This window comes from Meriones unguiculatus, chromosome 10 (assembly GCF_030254825.1).
Source record: "Meriones unguiculatus strain TT.TT164.6M chromosome 10, Bangor_MerUng_6.1, whole genome shotgun sequence".
NCBI lineage: Eukaryota > Metazoa > Chordata > Mammalia > Rodentia > Muridae > Meriones > Meriones unguiculatus.
The window spans coordinates 41,799,211-41,823,506 of record NC_083358.1 but is presented as its reverse complement, the minus strand read 5'-3'; the positions used below and the strand labels follow the sequence as shown (position 1 = coordinate 41,823,506).

Genomic DNA, 24,296 nt, shown 5'->3' with positions numbered 1-24,296 from the left:
TACAGCATGCAGCACTTTCTATGCAGCCTCTCTCATTACATTTTCAAGTTCATTCACCATGAAACATGCATGCATCGGAAATGCACTCTTACTCTGGGCATCTGGGCATAGTGGTATTTGAGAGGTAGAGCCTGGCAGATCCCTGAGTTCAAGGGCAGCCTGGTCTACATAGTGAGTATCAGGCCAGTCAGGACTACTCAGTTGGATCTTGTCTCAAAAAACCAAAACAGCAACAACAAACAAAACCTATAGTCTTTTTTTATTGCAGACTTGTTTTATGTAAGGCTAAACATTCTGTTTATTCAGTCATCTGCTGATGGATGTTGGGTTGTTTCTACTGTTGCTATGAGTATAAGGTTTTGGTGTGTGGGGGTGCTAATGTTTTGAAATGAAGTTGATTTTCTGGGTTATGTTTACTTTTGGGGAACCATAAAAACTCTTTTCCAAGATGGCTTTACCATCTTGTATTCCCCCAGCAGGGAAGGAGTATTTCAATACTGCCATATTTTTGAAAATTTGCCCACCTCCCAGAAGTTTGCTTTCTGTTTTCCTCATGGCTAACAATTTCAAGCATTTCTTGATCATTTGTAGTTCTTCATTGGGGAGATAACTTTTCACATCATCTGCTGATATTTAAATTGTATTTTAGTGCTTTATTATTGATTCAGACAAATTCTTTGGAGTTAGACATCGCTGTTTCCCAGTCTCAGGGCTGTCTTTCACTTTCCTGATGTTGATCTCAGAAAACCAGTTTTTAGTTTTGATGACGCCCACTCCATCTATTTTTCTTTTTAGTACTTATTCTTTCAGTACAATGTTGGGAAACCCTGCTGTTAAGGTCAAAGTCTGGTAATACCGGATAGCCTCTAAGCCTGATTAAAAAATGATGGACTCCCTTTGTCAGCAGGGCTCTGTCTTCTCTGCCTGATCTGGGGAGCCCAGACCTCCACATCCTCAACCCACGGAATGTCAAGTAGTCCTTTGGGGGGAAAAAAAAAGGTTCAACTCCCTTTCTCCTGGAAGAACCTATTCAGCAAGTACCTGGAAATACTTTCTACCCTATGCTAATGAAATCTTAATTTTCAATCAATGACCCTTTTCTATACCTCTAACCACTTCTGGAGATGTTGCCCCACCCCCAGCTGCCCACAGGATAACTGAGTACTCTTCCCCTTCTTACCTTAGGACTGTGCTGCTGCATGTAAATGAAGTATCAATGGCACCCTTAGTCCCATCGAATCAAATATACTCACCCTCAAAACTCCTCCCACTACCCAAGGTTTACAAGTCTGGTTCACACAAAATAAATGGGCCTTCACCATCTATTTCATTATTTATTCTGGGGAAGGAAAGGCTCCCCTCCTCCCTGAAGAATTCACCTCTAGAGGCCTGGGACTTGGCTGCCCAGGGTCACCACTGCAGAGGTAAGCTGCTGACCACCAATAAAGCAGCCCACCTGCATCCTCTGCCATTAGCATGGCAGCTAAACTGAAGGACTGTAACACTGCAGCATCATCACTGGCTTTGGAACACAGAGTTTCCTGCCATCTGGTACCAACAATATCATTAAAAGCTTCACACCCGGTGAGATTCGGAGCCTTGCAAATGGACTTTGCTCTTTGCCCTCTAGTTGTTCCTGAAGGAAGTGGAACTTTGAACAAGGCTTCACCTTTCCTTCCAGAAGCAGACAGCACCTGGACCAACTTTTGAGGGGAGCAAGTACTTCTAGCAGCAGTGGTGGAAACTCAGAAAAACAGCACAATATAAGGTCACAAAGATTTACCTATTTTCTTCCTAAAGTTATGGTTTTAGATCATATTGGCCTTTGGTTCTTTTGTAAAATAAAAAAAGCAAGCAACTTTTTTCCATAAAGGTGGCTTAAAGGATGATGATTATTTGGAGTATGAGAGAAAATGGATTTGAAACCTATTTCAAAACATATACATAATAGTAAGTCAAAATCTACCCAAAGCTAAAACTATAGTATTCCTAGAAGTAAATGCAAAGTAAATACTAATGTCTTTGGATATGGGAAGGATTTTTTTTTTCTTCCTGAAACAATCTATCCAAGGCTGACACAGGACTCACAGAGATATACCTGCCTCTGCCTCCCCAATACAGGAGGATTAACGATATGTGACACCATGCCCTTAGCAAGGAATTCATAAATCCTGTATTCCCCACCATCATCACATGGCAAAAGCAAACAAAGGGGGCTGAATAGATGACTTGGTAGTTAAGAACAGTTACTCTTGCAGAGGACTGAGGTTTGATTCCCAGAACCCTCCTGGCAGTTTACAACCATCCCTCACTATAGGCGATTCAATACCATCTTCCTACCTCCTCAAGCACTAGGCATGTACATGGTGTACTGACATACAATCAAATATGAAAATAAAATAAATCTTTTAAAAAAGGAAGTAGATAACCTGCATCATTACAGAAAAACTTTGTGCATCAAAGAAGGCGAAAAGGCTACGAGCTGTCAAGTTTTTACATCAACTTGACACAGGCCAGAATTATATGAGAAGAAAAAAGTCACACTTGGAAATGCCCCATTGCACTGTCTAATTGATAATTGATGTGGAAGAGCCCAGATCACTGTGTGTGGGGGGTGCCCCTGTGCTGGTAGTCCTGGGTGCTACAATAAAGCAGGCTGAGTGAGCCACAAAGGATCAAGATAGCAAGCATGTTCCCTTCATGGCTTCTGCCTCAGTTCCTGCCTTGTCTTTCCTGAATAATGGGTTACAAGCTGTAAGATGAACTAAAACCATTTCTTCCCAAGTTACTTTCGGTCATGTTGTTTTATCACAGCAATAGAAAAGTAACTAATACAGGAGATTATTCCTAGGAGTGGGGTATTGCTATGACAGACCCCACTATATTTTAGGGATGATTATAGGAGGACATGTGAACCCTGAGCCAGAAAAACCACTGAGTGTTTAGGGCTTAATGAGCTAAATGTGGGAACATAGATATAATGCTGAGCGAAGTACAGACGATGGGAGCCTATCCTGTAAAGTTTTAGAGGAAAGTTTCAGTCTCTCCAAGACTCTATCAGGATGGTTCATTCGATACTTTGAATTTGAATTAAGAACCACTCAAGTAAAACCTTTGCTTTTCTGGGATAATTGATACTTCTCAGTTGGGGCTGAAGAATCAGCTTTGACTAAGAAGATACCAGCATCACTAAGATAAAATCTTCTGGGAGATATCTCCTCAGGGTTAGCGCAAAGAAGCAATGATCCAGAAGGGGCCAAGACCACACCTTGTGCAGGCAGTCAATTCTGGTAACGTGTAACAGTTTACCAGGTGGCACTGGCTTTGAATGCATGAAGGGGTCAAACAGAGCAGAAGAGGCTTGTATTGTGAGAGTTGAGGTGAGGCCATTGGTGAAGATACAGCCTTTGCTGATGTAGAATCCCCAGAACTGAAGGGGTCATGGGGAGTTGAGGACCACATGGTAAAGTTAGAGTCTCAGAAGAGAGCTGTTGGTGAAAGTGCATCCCAGCTACATTGAAGACCTCGGCATTTTGGCGATGCTAATACCATAGCACAACTGCCAGGAATCACAGCAGTAGTGGAGTGCAGCTAGCCTGAACCTTTGACATGAGCTATGGGTTGTGCGGCAAGGCTTTTGTTTTGTAGCCTAGAAGACTGTAAGTCTCAGAAGTTTGACACTGAGCTTTAATTGTTCTATAAACTTTGATTTGAACATAACTGTGCTTGGTTCTCCAATCTTTGAGTAAAATAGTATTTAACTTAGTTTTGATCTTAAAGGAACACGTATAGACTTAGGAATTTTCAAGAAACTTTGAACGTTTTAAAGAGACTGAACTTTTAAAGTACGTGAATTTTTAAAGACTGGTAGTTTGGAAGTTATTTTTTTTTCTTCATAATTGACTTTTTTTTTCTTATTAGTTACATTTTGTTAACTTTGTATCCCAGCTTATCCCTCTCCCTCATTCCCACCCAATCCCACCCTCCCTCCCTCATCTCCTCCCTGCCCCTTTCCAAGTCCACTGATAGGGGAGGACCTCCTCCCCTTTCATCTGACCCTGTTTTATCAGGTATCTTCAGGACTGGCTGCAAAATCCTCCTCTGTGGCCTAACAGGACTGCTCCTCCCTTGCGGGGTAGGGAGGTCAAAGAGCCAGCCATTGAGTAGAAGTTATTTTTGTGTTTTATATTGTAATGTTACTATTAATATGAGATCTTGGGGATAGGCAATAAAGGAAAGGTTGACTAGTGATGTGTTTGTATATCAAGTTGACAAGGAGTCAATTTGTGCTGGCTGGTGCTTATATCAACCTGAAACATGCTACTGAACATGCATGCATGTATGAGTGTATGTGGAAGTTGTCTTTTATAACTTTCCACCTTATATATTGAAGCAGAGTCTGTAATGGAAGTTGCAGTTTCTTTAAAAAAAACTCAGGTATGTAAACATGTTTTTGTTTTAATCCCAACTGTAGGATTTTAGTTTGTCCTTTAGTTTGTTCACAGCTGATAAATTACCTCATGTAGGGGTCTTTGCCAGCTGGAGTTAGTTGAATTCTAAGGACTCTGAGGGGTATAAACACGAGAAACCAGAAGGAGAATGCACGGTGCTTGGAGGAAATGCTGCTTGCTGCATTTGCTGGTCAGCTGGTCAAGCTGGTCAGCTGGATAACCTGAAGACTGAGATTGGTACTGCCCTACCCAACCAGAAGAAGTAAACAGGTCCACATCCTCCCATTTCCCTTCTAACTTTTTTTCTCTCTTATCTAGGGTTGGGGGATTGGAAGGGAGTAATAGGCTTTAAGGAGCCCTCAAATAAAGTAGAGCTTAAAATACTAGAGCCTAAAAGGGTCTACAGATGAACCCAGAACTAACTGGTCTAGTCTGGCTAGCCAGGAAATTCTGTCGCTATCTCCCACTTGCTGGGATTATAGGAGGTCACTGTGCCCACATGGCTTTTGTGTGACATCTAGGGATCTACTATTCTCAGACTCAGATGGAATATGCTTTACCTAGCAAACTATCTACCTAACCCACAATCTAAAGTGGGCAAAGGACTAAAATTTTTCCAAAAACATTTAACTGCTAGTATAGTGATGAATGCCTCTAGTATGAGTACTCATACTTAGGAGACTAAGGCAGAAGGGTGATGAAGCTGAGGGCAGCCGATGTAGCATTATGAGCCCCTGACTAGCCTAGGTAAGCTGAGGCCCTTTCTCAAAATCTCAAACTAAACCGCTACACCTTCTCCAGTGTCGTCAGGGTAGCATATCAGTGCTACTAGACGGGAGATATGTTTTCTTCGGAAAGATGCTCCCTGGAGGTCCCTAGCAAGAACCCTAACGTGGCCATCTAAGCCAAAAAGATGTATTCTGAAAGTCCCACGCTTACTTGGTTGCCAAGATTGGATTGATGAGCTTTTTTGCTGTTTCTCTATGATTCTTGGAACAGTACAATTAACTATTCAAGGAAACATTTCTAATAGATTACTAAAAGCTTTAGCAAATAAGAGTAGAAGGAAAATAAAATTTTAGGAGAGGTAATAAATCAGATTCAGCATCAGGAATTGCTTGTGGAAACACCAAACATTGTAGGTAGTAAAGGGACAAGAGTTTTAGGCCTTTCTAAAGAAAATGTTTAATCAGGATCTGTTAGGATAAATGCTCTGGATATTCCCACTGCAGTAAAACTACTACAAAACCATTACCAAACACAGGTGTTTATGATGAGGCAGAAAGAAGATAGGCAAACATAGGAGGTCAGAGAGTTTTATATTATACTATGAGTTTATGGACATGCTAGCTCAAGCATTTTATCTCTAAGGAAAGACTGTAAATCCTTAACAAGACAAACAGGAGGAACTGCCCTCAGTGCTTAACTCTGGGGGCGGGGTGTAAATATTTAGCCAACTTGGTTCGGAGGGCAATGACAGCCCCTGGCCTTCCACTCACTAATTAGTAGCAGTAAGCTGCATAAACACCACTAGTTTAAGGTTTTGTATTTGCTTTGATTAAAAGCTTTTAGGCCAAGACTTTTTTGTAGACACTGCTTCTACCAGGCTACTCTTTTGGTTAAAATGTAAACTTTGTATTGTTGGTAAAAAGTCTGAATGCTCCGGGAAGTATGTCAACTTCAAGATGCTTCTTTATGTAATCACTATATAAGTGTTGGCTTGACTTCAGTAAATCACAGTAGATCCAAACCAACACTAGCTGGTGTGGTCTCTGTCATTTTGCCTACCTGTGTCAAACCTGATATCCAAATCCCTGTTCTCCCGAGGGTGAGGGACTCCCGGCTGGGTCGGCCTGCAGCACTAAACAAAAACAAAAACAGCCCCACAAAACCCCAAAACAACAACAAAAACAAAATAACAACTACAAAACAGAAAGCAAGCCCAGGAGCTGGAGATATGGCTTAATGGGTAAGAGAGTACACTGTTCCTGCAGAGGGTCCTAGCTCAGTTCCTAGCACCCACACCAGGCAACTTGCAACTGCTAGCAAGTCCAGCTCCAAGAAATCCTATGACTTTTGCCTCTGTGAATACTGGATATTATAACACACACAAATATAATTTAAAGTAATAAAACAATATATTTTAAAATAACAAAGCAATGGTGGCCTGGCAAGGCTGCATCATCAGGAGCAAGTGATCAAAGAGCAGACAACTGAGTTCTTGATAGAGGCAGCTCCTGCTCCCCTCACTCAGAGATCCACATGGAGACTGAGCTGCCAATCGGCCACATCTGAGCAGGGGATCTAGTCCTCTCTGTGCATGGTCCTCCTTCATTAGTCTCTTCAGGATCCCTGCATGATCTTTTAGCTTTGTTGGTCTCCTTGTGGGGCCCCTGCCACCTCCATGTCCCTCTATTCCCACCCCTTTCTTCCTCCATAAGACTCCCTGCCCAAATATTGGCCGTGAGAATCAGTATCTGCTTCGATCCTCTGCTGGGTGAATCATTTCAGAGGATTGTTTAGTGTAGGCTCCCATCCAGTTTCCTGTCTTCCACCACTTCTGGTGTCTATTCTGTTTGCGATTCTGAATGAGATTTAAGCATCCTCCCTAGGGTCTTCCTTAGTGTTTAGTTTTTTTAGGTCTGTAGATGGCTAGCCTATATTATATGGCTAATATCTGCTAATAAGTGAGTATATACCATGTCTGTTTTTCTGTTTCAGTGGACTAGGGGAAGGGGAATGGGGGGATGAGGGAGAGTGTGACTTGGGGGAATTGACAGAAGGGGTTTTAATAGAGATATATAATGAATAAATTGTGAAGAAAAAATTTAAAATAAAAAATAATAATAAAAAAGAAAAGTTAAAAAAAAAAAGAAAAGAAAACCAAGGGCTGGAGAGATGGTTCACAGGTTAAGGGCACTGGCTATCCTTCTAAAGGTCCTAGTTTCAATTTCCAGCAACCACATGGTGGCTCATAACCATCTATAATGAGATCAGGTGCCTTCTTCTGGCATTCAGCTGTACATGCAGGCAGAAGACTGTATACATAATAAATAAATAAATCTTTGTCTGTGGGGGTGGGTGTGATATCTATGCTCCTGTTTTTATCCTAAATGTTAGGTCCCTTCTTTCCCTTTAACTGAGTTATCATTCTTTTGTTTATAAAAGTTAGTTTTGATGAAATACATATCCATATTGCTAAAATTTAAAAGGGAATAAGCAAAGTATGGAGCATTTAAACGAATAATCACTGAACAGGATAAATATCAGCAGAAATGAGCATTAACCTTTCTATCTCCAGTTCTGTCACAAACTTTCTTTTATTTTCCTCTTTTATTCACTTTGTATCCCAGCTGTAGCCCCCTCCCAATCTTGCCCTCCCTTCTTCTTCTCCTCCCATGCCCCTTTCCCAGTCCCTGATAGGGGAGGTCCTCCTGCCCTTCAATCTGACCCTAGCCTATCAGGTCTCATTAGGACTGGCTGCACTGTCTTCCTCTGTGACTTGGCAAGGCTGCTCTCCCCCCTCCCCCAGCCCCTGCCTCAGGAGGAGGTAATCAAAGAGCCAGCCACTGAGTTCATGTCAGAGACAGCCTCTGTTTCCCTTACCAGGGAGCACATTTGGAGATTGACCTGCTATGCGCTACAGCTGTGCAGGGCTAGGTTATCTCCATGAATGGTCCTTGGTTGAAGTATCAGTGTCAGAAAAGTTAGTTCCCTGGGCCCAGATTTTTTAGGTTCTGTTGCTCTCCTTGTAGGGCTCCAAACCCTTCCAGGTCTTTCTAGCTCCCCCTTCTTTCATAAGATTCCCTAGATTCTGCCCAAAGTTTGGCTATGAGTCTCAGCATCTGCTTCAATAACCTGCTGGGTAGTTTTTCAGAGGCCCTCTGTGGTAGGCTCCTATCTTGTTCCATGTTTTTACTCTCTTCCGATGTCTATCCCATTTGCCTTTCTGAATGAGGACTGAGCATCTTACCCAGGGTCCAGAGCTAAACAGAGAATTCTCAAGAAAAGGATATTGAATGTCAAAGAAACACTTAAAAAAATGATCAATATCCTTATTCATCAGGGAAATGCAAATCAAAACAACCCTGAGATTTTACCTTACACCCATCAGAATGGCTAAGATAAAAGACTCAAGTGACCACACATGTTGGAGAGGTTGTGGAGAAACAGAAACCCTCCTCCATTGTTGGTGGGAATATAAACTTGTACAATCACTTTGGAAATCAATCTCGAGTTTTCTCAGACAATTAGGAAAAGTTCTACCTCAAGATCCAGCTATACCACGCCTAGGCATATATCCAAAAGATGCTCACGTATACAACAAGGACATTTGCTCTACCATGTTCTTAGTAGCTTTATTCGTAATAGCCAGAATCTGGCAACAACCCAGACGTTCCTCAATTGAGGAATGAATATAGAAATTGTGGTATATTTACACAATGGGATATTACTTACTCAGCAATTAAAAACAAGAAAATCATGAAATTTTCAGGCAACTGGTAGGAACTAGAAAAGATCATCCGGTATGAAGTATTCAAGAAGCAGAAAGACACACATGGTATATACCGACTTATAAATGGATATTAGGTGTACAATATAGGATAATCATACTAAAATGTAAAGAAGCTAAAGCACCTAAAGAAGCTAAGTAGGACACAAATAAATCTGAAAAAGAAAGAAGACGCAGTAAGCCCAGGGGAGCAAGCCAGTAAGCCACATTTCTCCTTGATCTCTGCTTCAGTTCCTACCTTCAGGTTCTTGCTGGAGGTCCTGCCTTACTTTCCCTTAGTGATGAACTGTAAGATGAAATTAATCCTTTTTCTCCAGGTTGTTTGGTCTTGATCTTTATCATAACAACAGAAAGCAAACTAGAACACCAGTTGTTATAGCCAGTCTTGGTTGTCACCTTGACTGAATCAATTCACTTTCTCCTTTGCAGTCAGTCTAGGATCCCAAGTCAAGGAATTTTGTCACCCACAGTTTGGGTGGGTCATCCCACCTCAATTAGCCTAATCCAAATCGCCGCCCCCCCCCCCGCCCCCGGCTGGCACAGTGGCTTAGCTACACAAGAGAAAGCCTTACAGGTGTGCCTTCCGGTGACTGTAGGTCCTGACAAGCTGACAATATTAACCATTATAGTAGTCTCACTGAGGCCAAATTTATACACTCACTATTTTCTGTACATATACCTTGTAGTGACCACTTTTATGTTAACTTGACACAAGCTAGAGTCATCTGAGAGGAGGGAGTCTCAGTTGAGAAAATGCCTCCATAAAATCAGGCTGTAGGCCAGCCTGTAGGGCATTTTTAAAATTAGTGATTAATGGAGGAGGGCCTAAGCCATTGTGGGTGGGGTCTGGGCTGGTGGTCCAGGGTCCTACAAGAAAGGCTGAGCAAGACAGTTAGCAGCACTCTCCATCAACTGCTGCCTCCAGGTTCCTGCTGTTTGATTTCTTGTCCTGACTTCCATCAATGATGGACTATGACCTGGAAATGTAAGCTAAATAAACCCTTTCTCCCCAGGGGAAAAAAAAAAGCAACAAAAGGAAAACAAAACAGACAAACAAACAAACAAAAAACAAAAAAACCCACTGGCCACTCCAAACAATAAAGACACACAGCATCATTACATAGGAAAATGCAAATTAGAGCCACCCTGAGAAATCACGTTACCATCACCAGAATGGCGACTGCATGCTGCTTTGGGTATTAGTTTGGGAAGCTTCTCTTTAAAATGGGTAGCAGTGAGCGAATATAGAGACTTCCTCAAGGTGGTGAAGATAATGCTGTGCACAAAGACTGCCAAGAGCCAGGCAGAGATGGGGAGGGGCTCTTGGGGCCCAACACCTCGCTGCTGATGGGATTCTGCCAGAGAGAATTACTGTCTTCGGATCTGTATCAACTGTGGAGAGCAACCGGCACCAAGATTCCATTTGTGGCAGATTTTGATATTTTTGGAAAGCAAAAGGATAGAACACAGTTCTTAGAAAGTTGAATGTGGAAAGAGAGTATTTTTCAAGTGAAAAAAAAATTCTCTTCCCAAAGCAAGAAATAGCAGCATCTTACTTTTTTTCTTTTAACTCAAACACTTTTTTTGACTTACATTTTAAAAAAATTATATATTTGTTTATTACACTTTATTCACTTTGTATCCCTGCTGTGGCCCTGTCCCTTGTCTCCTCCCAGTGCCACCCATCCTCCCTCTTCTTCCCCTATGCCCTTTCCCTAAACTTCCTCCCCTTCTATCTGATCCTAGTCTATTAAATTTCATCAGGACTAGCTGCATCATCTTCCTCTGTGGCCTGGCAAGGCTGTACACCCCCGACCCCCACCTCCAGGGGGAGGTGATCAAAGAGCTGGCCACTGAGCCCTTGTCAGAGACAGCCCCTGTACCCCTTACTAGGGAACCCACTTGGAAATTGAGCACCCAATAGGCTTCCTTTGAACAGGGAGGGTGTTTAAGTCCTCTACAGGCATGGTCCTTGGTTGGAGTATTGGTCTCTGCAGGGGCCCCTGGACCCAGGTATTTTGACTCTGTTGTTCTCCTTGTGGAGTTCCTATTCCTTCCAAGTCTTTCTATCTCCCTCTTCCTCCATAAAGATTGCAGCATTCTGCCAAAGTTTGGCTGTTCCTTGTCTTCTCCTACTTCTCTTTCTTTCTTTCTTTCTTTCTTTCTTTCTTTCTTTCTTTCTTTCCTTCCTTCTTTCCTTCTTTCTTTCTTCCTTCCTTCCTTCCTTCCTTCCTTCCTTCCTTCCTTCCTTCCTTCCTCCCACCCTTCCTTCTTCTATTTTCCAAATATGAATGTATTCGCAGAGAATTAAATGAATTCTTTTCTTAATATAATTATTTATTACAATTTATTCACTTAGTATCTCAGCGTAGGTCCACGCTCGTCCCCTCCCAATCCTGTCCTTATTCCCTTCCTCCCTCCCTCTTCTCCCATGCCTCTTCCCCAATCCACTGATAGTGGAGGAGGACCTCCTCTCCTTCCATCTGACCCTAGCCTATCAGGTCTCATTAGGACTGTCTTTCATAGTCTTCCTCTGTGGCCTGGTAAGGCTGCTCTCCCCTCAGGGGGATGTGATCAAAGAGCTAGCCACTGAGTTATGTCAGAGATAGCCCTGTTCCCCTTACTAGGAAGCCCATTTGAAGACTGAGCTGCCATGGGCTGCCTCTGTGCAGGGGTTCTAGGTTATTTCCATGAATGGTCCTTGGATGGAGTATCTGTCTCAGAAAAGACTCCTAGGCCCAGATTTTTTGGTTCTGTAGCTCTTCTTATGGAGCTCCAAACCCTTCCAGGTCTTTTTCTCTCCCCCTTCTTTCATAAGATTCCCTGCACTTTGCCCAAAGTTTGGCTATGAGTCTCAGCATCTGCTTTGATACCCTGCTGGGTAGAGTCTTTCAGAGGCCCTCTGTGATAGGTTCCTGTCCCTGTTCCCTGTTCCCTGTTTTCTCCCTTTTCTGATGTCTGTCCCATTTGCCTTTCTGAGTAAGGATTGATCATCTTACCCAGGGTCCTTCTTCTTGCTTAGTTTCTTTACGTGTACAGATTTTAGTATATGATTATCCTATATTATATGACTAATATCCATTTATAAGTTAATATATAGCATGTCTACTTCTGGGATACCTCACTCAGGATGATTTTTTCTACTTCCCACCATTTGTCTGCAAATTTAATGATTTCCTTGTTTTTAATTGCTGGGTAGTATTCCATTGTGTAAAAATACCACAATTTCTGTATCCATTCCTCAGTTGAGGGACATCGGGGTTTGTTACCAGATTCTGGCTATTACCAATAAAGCTGCTACAAACATGGTTGAGCAAATGTCCTTGTTGTATACTTGAACATCTTTTGGATATGTGTCTAGGAGTGGTATAGCTAGATCTTGAGGTAGAACTATTCCTAATTGTCTGAGAAAACACCAAATTGATTTGTTTGTACAAGTTTACATTCCCAACAGCAATGGAAGAGGATTCTCCTTCTCCACATCCTCCCCAGCATGTGCTGACACTTGAGTTCTTGATCTTAGCCATTCTGAAATCTCAGGGTTGTTTTGATTTGCATTTCCCTGATGAGTAAGGATGTTTAAGTGTTTCTCTGCCATTTGATATTCCTCTGTTAAGAATTCTGTTTAGCTCTGTACCCTGTTTTTTTTTTAATTGGATTACTTGAATTGTTGCTGTTTAACTTTTTAAGTTCTTTGTATATTCTGAATATTAACCCTCTGTCATAGATAGGGTTTGTGAAGATCCTTTCCCAAACCGTAGGCTGTCATTTTGTTCCTACCACAGTGTCCTTTGCTTTATAGAACCTTTTCAGTTTCATGAGGTCCCATTTGTTGACCTTAGAGCCTGTGCTGTTGGTTCAGGAAGTTGTCTCCTGTGCCAATGAGCTCAAGGCTCTTCCCTACTTTTTCTTCTAACAGGTTGAGTGTGTGGTTTTATGTTGAGGTCTTTGATCCACTTGGACTTTAGTTTTGTGCAGGGTGATGAGTATGGGTCTATTCACATTTTTCTACATGTAGACACCCAGTTAGACCAGCACCATTTGTTCAAGATGCTGTCTTTTTTCCCTTGTATGGTTTTGGCATCTTTGTAAAAAATCAGGTGTCGATAAGTGTGTGGGTTTATTTCTGGGTCTTATATTCAATTGATTCATCAGCCTGTTTCTATGTCAGTACTATGCAGTTTATATTACTGTTGTTCTATATAGTACAGCTTGACATCAGGGATGGAGATACCTCCAGAGGATTTTTTTTTTTTATTGTAGAGAATCTTCTCCTATTTCTGATGTCCATTCTGTTTGCCCTTCTGAATGAGGATTGAGCATCTTCCCTAGGGTTCTCCTTGTTGTTTAGCTTCTTTAGATTTTAGTATTTATATTATATGGCTTACATCCACTTATTTTTTTCTTTTCTTTCTTTATTTTTTATTATTATCATTTATTACAATTTATTTAATTTGCATCCTTGCTGTGACTCCCTCCCTTGTCTCTTCCCAATCCACCCTCCCTCCCTTTTCTTTCCCTAGGCCCCTTCCCTAGTCCACTGATAGGGGAGGTCCTCCTCCCCTTCTATTTGGTCCTAGCCTATCAGGTCTCTTCATGACTGGTTGCATTGTGTTCTTTTGTGGCCTGGCAAGACTGCACCCACCCCCCCACCCCCAGGTAGAGGTGATCAGAGAGCTTGCCACTGAGTTCATGCCAGAGAAATCCCCTGCTCCCCTTACTAAGGATCTCACTTGGTAATATCCACTTATAAGTGAGTATATATCATATGTGTCTTTCTGCTTCTCGGTTACCTCACTTATGAAGCAGCCTCTTCTTTATAATCTTTGTTCACATTAATTTTAGTACACAAATTTTCTTTTAAGTTAAACTAGAGTGTAAAATAAAGACCAAATATCATGCAAACTACTTCTGACTGAGTTACAAAAAGGTGTCATGGCACCAACCTCAGTGAGCCTGATCAAATAAGTATGTTTTCAATAGTTATAGGTCTCATTCCCCACATAGTCTCTAGTTAATTTGAAGTGTGTCATACAGTTTAAGTTGTTTCAGCAATTCAACTTGTGACATTTTATCCTAGGGTGAACTTAACTAACTGTACATTTAATCTTACTCTTAACAGTTAAGAAAGGTCACAGAGTGACAGAGTATGAATAAATTCAGCACAGGCATGTGTTTGATCCATAGTTCCTTAAGTGTCCTGAGTTCACTGCTGTAATAAATAATAAAACTACCCAAACCCTATCAGATTCCACACAAAGTCTAGCTTTCTGCCTTCTTTTGAAGCCAAAGAGCCCAGGTAGGCAGAGGCTTTTGTGAGATGGGCTGTTGTTTGGGCAGCCAGAGACCCAACCTTGACAAACCAATCAGCTCTTCTGCTTCCTTCTGATTCCCTCTTGATGTCTACTTGTGAAACTTCTAAAAAAGTACTCACTCTTGATTCCTTTAATATTCTAAATCCACAATCAGGTTCTTTGTGGTGCTTTATAGCTTCTACCTGACTATGCCCTGCTATCTTTACCCTGGCATCACTTAAGTAGCTAACCCTTAGGGTTTAATTAATGGGCAATGTTCAGCTACTACTGTGACAGCTGATGAAGGGAGGAGACATGGATGAGCTGCTGTGCATTTTAGGATGGTTCAATCATAATTAAATTTACATAAAGTCTACAGTGACAATAAAATTTATTTCTCATCTTTGAAATTGTTCTATTGCACATCACACATTTCAGAAATGAGCAGCAGGCAGCATATTTTACAGGCAAGTCAACAGATAAACTGAAATCTCATGTAAGTGTTCAGCTGCTCTTGAAGGTTAGTGTCACACATTGCTGATTGAAACGAAAGGGTAGAGATGAAAATAAAATGCATAGTTCCAAGCAGATATTAAGTTTACTTACTACCACTTCTTGACCTTTGTAGATTTCAATTAACTTCTCCCACAGAAAACATAATGATGTCAAAGTGTTCTAATTTGTGGGCATCCTCACTTTTTATCACAAAGAATAGCATTTATCAAAGGATGAATTTACATATAATTAATGCCATGGCAGCTTTTGGTTTCCTATGGTAACAGCTATTTGAAATGACTACCCACTTATCAATGTTCACTTCATCATGAATGCTAACTATTTAAGAAATTCAGGTCAAAGCAGATAGTAGGAGATAGGGTTTGGCATAAAAAAGAATATCCAGAGAGCTTCAGATATTTCCTTTAATACAATGTAATAATTCATTTAACAAGTATAATAAAAGACATAGTGGTTCTTCAGTGAATGTACATGCCCTAAGGCCCAGGCTCATGCTTTCAGAGTATAATAATTAAATAATATAAAAATCAGAAATAACAGCATTTTCTCTTATTTCCTTAAACAAAACTTACTGTGAGTTTAAGAAAAGGAATAAGAAGACTGTAAAAAGTTTAAAAATTGAAAAAGTTAATTTATGATATTTACAACAACTCTTTTCAGCTTTGTCAGTGCTTCATCTTTAGGGTAGGTACATCACAACGAGTTTCCAGCGGGCCTAGGCTGGAGTGAGATTGTCTCAGAATATCAGTACGAACCTGTGACACTGCTCCACAGGTAGGAGCACTCGCCACTAACTGTGAAAAATGTACATTGCTGCGCATGGTGGCTCACACCTGTCACCCAGGACTCTGATGCACAAGCAAGAAGATCACTTTAGGTCAGTGAGGTCTACAGAGTGAATCAGTGTCTCAGGAAAAAAAAGGAAGGGAAACTTATTAAATATGAAGGAAAGATATAAAGTGGGTTTGAAAGTAAAAAGGAGAGTTCTGATCACTTCTTTGCCTGTGTCATCATTCTTTGGGATGAAAGGCCCATAATGAAAAATTAAACAAATCTTCAACAATTATTGGAAAACAGTTTTGAGAAGTGATAACAGAAACAAACGATAAATATTTGAGGCTGGACAAGATGGTTTAACAACTAAAGCTCTTTGACAATAAGCCTGAGGACCTGAGTTTGATTCTTGGGAGCCAAAAAAAAAAAAAAAAAAAAAAAAAAAGAAAGGAAAGAACAGATTCCTGCCAGGTGTCCTTCTGACCTCTACATGCACATTACAGCAACTGTAAACACATATGTGTTAGCATACACACACACACATCAATGAATAAATAAAATGTAATAAATTAAAAAAATACTTTCCACCAGGATGCCTCAGACTCACAGGCCCTCCCATAACACATCCAACTTCTATGCCAAGCCAGAGCCTGCACAACCTTCTCCAGGAACTAACCCACTGAAGTAGCCTGACCTTCCTCAACCACCATACCTAGCCACAGTCCCACATGCAGTGCTGTATCCTATTCTGGCAACCTGTTCCTGCTCCGCAACCAATTGCTCAGAGTCTTCCAAGATCAGTCCTCACAAGCACCTCCCATATCACATCCAACTTCTCTATGTAGCCAGATCCTTATAACTTTCCCCAGAGTATAGCAAAGCAAGACAGCCTGAGCCTGTATAGACCCCAAGATCGACACCAGGTTCTATATGCAGCGGCCCATCCTAGTCTGGCACCCATGCCTGCTGAGAAGCTAATCTCTAGGATTCTGCCCCAACATTTCTGCCAGGCCTGACAGGCCCATTGACACCACATCCACCCTCTCCATGCAGGCAGTCCCTGGACATTCTTTTCCATGTATAGTCCAGTGACTCTGCCTGACACTTTGCTACATGTGTCTATCCTAGATATACCCACTGCCTCAGACCCACTGGACTTCCCATACCACATACAACCACTACAGTCAGGCAAATGTGGCCCAGTACTGTAGGCTTGGACCAGGATTAACATCCTGTATATCCATCCCAGTCCTCTCTGTCCACCTGACCTCATTCTACCTAAGCCTTACCAAAAATTTTGGCACAACACATATGGACATTCTCTCTTCTGCCCAGCCTGCTCTGTCCATATCAGAAACAGAACTAACAAAAGAAGTTTATGTGCTAAGATTTCATAACAAAAACAAATAAAACATAACAAACTAAACCAAAATCATGAAAGATAAAGCCAGTATTACCAGTCCTGTAGACATGTCTGCCAACAAGTATTGCCTAGATGAACTTTAGGACAAAGAATTTATATGAATAATTGTAAACATCACCAAAAAATTCAAAGAAAAAAGAAGACACAAAGAGAATTGAAATAAAAAAGAAAGAACCTAAGGAGATTAAATACCCAAGTGATGCTCAAGAAAACTCAAACATAGGCTGATGGCAATGATGAAAACAATATACGATTGAAAATGGAATTTAATAGACAGAGGATTCAAGTTGAAATAAAGATGGGATTGAAAATCCTGTTAACCTAACTAGAACCTCAAACAAGAGCCTTACAAGTATAATGAAACAAGGCCAAGACAGAATATTAGGATTTGAAGATAAAGGATTATAGACAAAATAAGTAGGAAATAGGAATTTTTTAAACAGGAAATGAACATACAGGAAATGTGGCACACCATGAAAAGATCAAACCTTTGAATTACAGGCACAGATGAGGGAGAAAAATCCCAAGTCAAAGGCATGTAGATCAGATGTTCCACAAAGACATAATAATAAAAACAATATGGTACTGCCACACACACACACACACACACACACACAAGACACGTGGACCAATAGAACAAAATTAAAGACTCAAATGCAAGTGCATAATTTAACATTGGATAAAGAAGCCAAAAACATAAGCTAGAAGGGAAAAATGCATCTTTATTAAATGGTGCTGGGAAAACTGGATGTCCTTATGCAGAAAACTGAAATTAGACCTTTATCTATGACCTCTCAAAAACTAACTCCAAAAGATGAAAGACCTAACAGTGAAACCTGAAATCACTAAAACTCCTAGAAAAAAAACATACACAGTACTCTACATGATATAAGTGTAGAAAAGGGCTTTCTTAATAGGACTTCATTTACTCAAGAATTAAGGCCAACTGACATGTGGTATCTTATAAAACTAAAAGATGCCTGTACAGCTAAAGAAATAATCAACCAAATGAAGAAGCCCACAGAATGGGAGATAATCTTTGTCAGCTATATGTAATGTCTGATAGACAGCATATATAAAGAAAACACACACACACATACAACGAAGAATCAAAAAACTAAATGACCAATTTTAAAAATGGCCTAGAATTGAAAGCGTTTTCATATCCATACACATCCACACACACAAACACCCCTAAGAAATATCTCAAAAATGTTCATTGTCTCTAGTAATTAGAGAAGTGCAAATCAAAACAACTTTAAGATTTCATCTTACCCTAGTCAGAAAGGCAAAGACTAACAACAATAAAACAGCTGGAGGAGATCTGGCAAAAAGGAAACACAACAACAAGCAGCACAGGACAACAACCCTAAGAATGTAGTAGTGGCACACATAGATTGGTGGTGAACAACAGCTCTTTAATTGAGCCTAAGACCTTTTCAACAATGGGGAAATTATACCTGTACTGAAAATCTAGCCAACTACTCAGGGTTGGGAACTGTTTTCTCAATATTTGTTCTTATGCCCACAGATAAACATAGTTCTCACCCCTCATCAAGGAAACATCTCTTTGCAATAGATGGAGACCATTACAGAGAATCAAAATGTAAAGTTGTGGAATCCAGTCCCAAATGATACATCTACAACAAAACTCCTGAACCTAAGACTCAGGGATCATTGTAGAAGAGGAGACAGAAAGATTGAGAAAGCCAGAGGAACAGACTCTCACTGTTTGCTGTAATTGTGTTTTTTTAAAAAAATGTCATAGACCTATAAAGCCTCATCAACATGACTGCCTAAACATGAGCTGAACAAGGACAACAATAATAGACATGCTAAACTGGATGAGGGAAAGCCCGGAAGACCTCAACCCTACACAAAGAACTATAGGCAACTAAGGAAGACTGAGAGTGGGAGAAATTAGTCTCCTCCAGGGAAGAGTACACCAATTCTTTATCCAGTATCAAATGGTTGAAAACAAACACATACAAGTAACATATAGACTGAACTGATATTTTTGCGTTTAGGCATAGCCACATCTATGTATGCATGTAACCATAATTAACAAATACAAAAAAGCAATCAGCCCTTTTGACCCTTTACCCCCTTCCTGCTCTCTCTGCAACCCCCAGTGTGTGCTCCTCTTCTCCCTCCCTTGCTGCTCCCAATAAACCTGCATTCATATAATACAGCTTCATCTCACAATTAGCTCATTCTGTTTTATTTAATCAACCATCTGGTGTCCTGACTCTTTACTCGGGGGAAATTAAGCCCCACAAGCTGAACTTTGTGGGGCCACTCCCTTCACCTCGTAGCTTTCTGCCTGCTCTGATCTGATCATCTTCAAACCCAAAAGAAGTTGAGCAACCAGCCTGGCAACTTGGCAACCAACCTCTTTTCTCCTCCTACTTCCTCTCTGCCTGAGGTAACTTTGAATTCAATAAGTGCCCTGTTTTCCAGCTTCTGCCAAGAGTTAACAGGTGCCTCTTCCAATTCATCCACGGATTCACAAAGCCAGGCCTTTGTTATGAGGCAATCTCATCGTTCAGAGACATCTGTTGGTAGATTAGCCTCACCAAAGCTGCTGATTCCACACTGATTTGGAATGCCACTTCAATAATCTTGGGATTCTGGTAAAGGCTGGGAAAATGGGTGCTTCTGGGTCTAAAATTCATCCCCAGACACCTCTTGGGTGTCTGCAGAAAATTTCCAAACTATCTGTCCAGGGTTTTTGGAAAGTGTGCTTTCACTCCTACCCCTCTTCCACTTCTTGAGGCTGTGTCTACACATTCCCTCCCATCCAGGTTCCTCCTACCCCATCCTGACTCTACCCCACACCCATGCAAGATCTTGGTGGATGGTGACAGCAGCAGGCAGGTGGGGTCAAGTGCACTGGTGATTCAGTTTTAAATTTACCAATGCGGGCTGCTTAAAACAAGTGGCTGATAGCTATGTTGGTTTTGGGATAAAGAAGGTGGCTTTGTCGCCATCTTTTAAACTTTAGTTGTTCAGTCTGTAACGATGCAGTGTGATAGAATCAGCAGGATTACCAGTCTATGAACTGTATCTAAGACTGACTAGTTCAAAAATATGTTTAAAGTCATGCTCTTGTTTTATGTTTTCAAGGTTAATTAAGCCTAGGCTGGGTAACTATACAATCAATGTTTGTTTGGCTCAGCTCTACTTAATAGATATGGTCCTCCAACATGTCAGAACATCTGCAGAATAGTACATTTAAATGCTTAATGACAGAAACCCCAGCTTTTAGCAGTGACCCTGAGGCCTTCAGGAAGATTTGGGCACAAAGATAAATGACTCCACTTGGATACTGTGATACTGGGCGGGACTGTCCCAACTTGTCTGCTGCTAAGGCCCTAACTAAAGTGTGGACAAACAAGACACCTGAAGAACTGACTGTCCCATTTTGCCTAGATAAAATAAGGTCAGTCATTCTCCCAAATTCCTCCTCCACAAGAAAACCCTCTCAGATTTGCTGGGCCCAGCACCCAAAGACTTATGTTGAGATGCTGCCCTAGGACTTGTGCCCACAAGAGCCACTGATACCACAGGGGCCTAAGGGGAAGGCCATCTGGATAACAGATAATCCTCTGTCATTATTAATCAATACATAGGGCACATGCATTATGCTTCCTGCGGTAATTTAGCCTTCTCAGGTCTCTGATGGGTTTGAAGATCAGTTTAACAGCAGAAACAGGCCCTCTCAAAATCTACAGTTTATGTAAAGTCTGAGCTTCTGATAAAGTGTTTGCGGGTCTGAGAAGGAGGTGTTTAAGATTGGTGATAAGAAAGTAATTTCAGGTGTATAAAAACTCTTCCCCCACTATGCTACTGTTTTTGTATTAAGAGCTTTAACATTAATCAGATTTTAAATTGTCTCCCAAGTCAATCTGTCCCTTTTTGTAAACTTGAAAAGTATCAGGAGATCCACTGGAATCCACAGGTCACCCTCAAGAAAATAATTGCCAAACAACAGCCTGTTTCTCAGCCTGGCTATTCCTGAGGCTGAATTTCCTCCCCTGGTTTTGGGACTCCCCTCCTCTAATTACCTAGAACACCGGGTCTGAAAGTCCATGGGCCTAAAAGTTAAACTCCTTAACTTTATCTTCTGTTCCTAACATACGTATGTTCCAGCATCCTGCTTCCTCAAGAGCTACATCCAGAACTCAGGTGCTCTGGCCTAAACCTCACAGCTGAACTTGCAGTTTCCTAGCCGCAGATGGTCTCACAGATCTTGAACAGCAAATAGAACTTGGAGTTTGGCCAACATTCCAGCTTTTTGCCCCACTTCCCAATATCAACTCCCCCAATGTCATCAGGAAGCAGCCAGAAAAGATTCTCCGTCCATCATCCATTTATCACCAACAGAAGGATAGGATGGTAAAGTCACTACCTGCTGCAGGGCATGGCTGTTATACCCTGCCCTCCACCTAGGGGTGGGACTTCTCTCCCAGAGGCCCTTCACTAAATAATCCAAAAAAGGGACCCTTTTCACCCTTTCCTCCCTCCCTGCTCTCTCTCTTTTGTCCCTTACTCCCAACTCCACTGTGAATTCCTCTTCTCCTTCCCCAACCTCCCTACTCTCAATAAACCTGAATTTATGTAATAGTAATAGTAATAATCATAATAGTAATAATAATAAAAATAATAATAATAAGCAACCAAAGAGATATATATGGGAGGGTTGGGTGGGTAAAGGGGAAGGGGAAAATGATATAATTATAATCTTAAAAAATAAATAATTAAAAACTTTTAAATGTTTGAGGTAATAGATATAACATTCTCATGTAGTCATTGCATATTATATAAAAGAACTGAAATACATTCCCATCATTAATATGTACAATCATTATGCATTAATTAAAAATTTTACATTAAGTCTTAAAAGTGTTATACACATATGGCTACTGTTCATGCCTTTAATACTACACTGTGAAGTAAACAGAACATGGTAAAGTATGTATTTATCATGTAGCTACTATCATGAAGCATAAAATTTGGGTTTGTCTCAAAAACATGTCTGAACCCAGTGACCCAGACAAATCCTGAATATAAAACTTTTATTTGTACCCTTGATTAACATTACAGACACAATGTTTTTATCAGTACTAAAGTTATTCTGAAAGCTTATGCAATATCAGTTTTAAATATCCTTTTATAAAAAATGTCTATTAATGATAAGCTCATATAATTGTAGAAGAAAGTCTAACACCTCATAACTAGGTGTTATTACTAAGTAATGTGATACATTATTACGTGGTTTCAGGCAAGTACAAAGTGAATTTGAGGCACAAAATGAAGCTTCTCACTTGACATAATATAATTACGTCTTCCATTTTACCATCACACTGTCACATAGCCCCCACCAGATTCAACAACATGGTTGATCCACGTGCTTAAACTGACCACATTCACTTGTGACTACAGCCAAAGTGATTCTGTTACTCTTACTGTGGGCAGTCTCCCATGTCCAAGATTATAGCTCTAGAGTCCCAACACACTTTAATAAAAGCATTTGGCACTCTATGTAGAAGGCATTGCAAGTTTTCTAAAAATCTTATTTGGCATTCAATGAAAAGGCATTGCAAGTTTTCTAAAAAACTATTTTGCTAGCCAAATTTAAGTAAAATAAACCCAAGAGGTGTCATATCCATAATGCCTAACAGTTAATTTGCAAAAGTTAGTTTGATTCCTGATGAATAAAACTGGGCTGCTAATCTAAGTCTAAATAATGCAGACATTCTTTTGCTGGTGGTTTTTTTCACTTGTAGACTTATGCATACAGGGTCATTTGAATAAGAAATGTCTTCTATAGGTTCTATATTTCATCCCCCATTTGTGGCAGTGTTTGGGAGGATATGGAACCTCTGGGATGTGGACCCTTGCTGGAGAAAATCCTACACAATATTAGTAACATATGAATGTTTGCTGTCACAGAGATATGCTCAGCTTTTTCTTATTTACAGTTATCTCACAATGGTACTGACAAAATGTGTGTGTGTGTGTACATGTGTGGATACAAGTATCCCTGTGCAGGGGAGGATTGACCCAGGGTTTTCTGCATACTAACCATACATCTTAGAAATAAATTATCCTTCCAATCACAAGAGAGATTTGTATGTGTGTGTGAGCAAATATTGCTCTTACAGAAGACCCAAGTTTGATTTTCAGCATCCATGTCAAGCAGTTCACAATTGCCTGTAACTACAAGTCTAGGGAATCAAACAACATTGGGTGTCATGGGTATCTGATACACTCTCTCTCTCTCACACAGACACACACACATATACACATACATTAAAAAGAAAATAAATCTTTTTTGTTTTAAATAAGTCTTTAAAAAACTCATTAAGCTTGCCTCAGGATAAATCACTTAAGAGAAAAAGTTGGCTACTACTTTTTAATATGTCACTGACATTTGAATGAGAGATATAATGTAAAAACAGACTATTAGTCTGGTTTAAGACTATAAGAATATAGTATATAAGAAACACAAACGAACACGTTTTTAGGCAGAATAACTTTTAAAAGCATCAGAGAAAACCTGACATAGAAATCAAAATAAATAAGTCATGACAATTTTGTGTGATATTCTCAAGTGTTTTTCTGATTGATTTAAATCAAAGCCCATAAAAATATTGGAATTTTACTTCTGACAAACTACTATTTTAGCTGTGCTATAGATTTTAACTTTTAATGTCCAATAAAATGAGATGACTGTTTCAATGGAGACAGACCGAGTGGGCCTGCAGAAACAAGGTTATAGGATGGGTACTACTGAGTGTGGTAGTGCTGGCTCTTGCACAAGTGTAGTGTGCAAACCTAACGCTGGGACTCTACACAAGTAAACTGTAATGACTAGTCTGAAGAATAGAGGGAAGGCAGTACCCACTACTGCCTAAGCATGCAATAGCATGAGAACATGAAAAGCACGGGGAATCAGAAAGTCTCCCCAGTGGGTACAAGTATTTTCAGACACAAACTGTGGGTAGGAGCTGGGCAGGCAGAACACATCCAGTGGCAAAGGTGAAATCGTGCATGGGCTTGTAACCCAGACCCTGGTTCCATGAAAGCCCACAAGATGAGTGTGATTCGCAGCACACCAGAAAAGAGTGAAAAAACAACTCTAGAAAGAAAGTCAGAATGGCTGATAGAGAAACTCCTTTCAGCACTGAAACACAGATCTAATTTGACTACGTCATGCAGATTGGTATTCCTAATCTACAGAGTCCACTACAAAAAAGAGCCAAGTTGGTGGGGAAACTACCCTAAATAGGAAGAAATATTGACCGGCAATTTAATAGTTC

At 40.6% G+C, this 24,296-nt stretch overlaps 1 protein-coding gene across 2 annotated transcripts in view; it reads right to left on the bottom strand.

Moving 5' to 3' along the window:
- Window positions 1-24,296, bottom strand: part of Itfg1 (integrin alpha FG-GAP repeat containing 1) — a 148,614-nt gene that overhangs the window by 111,611 nt on the left and 12,707 nt on the right. The gene's annotated exons all lie outside the window — the stretch shown is intronic.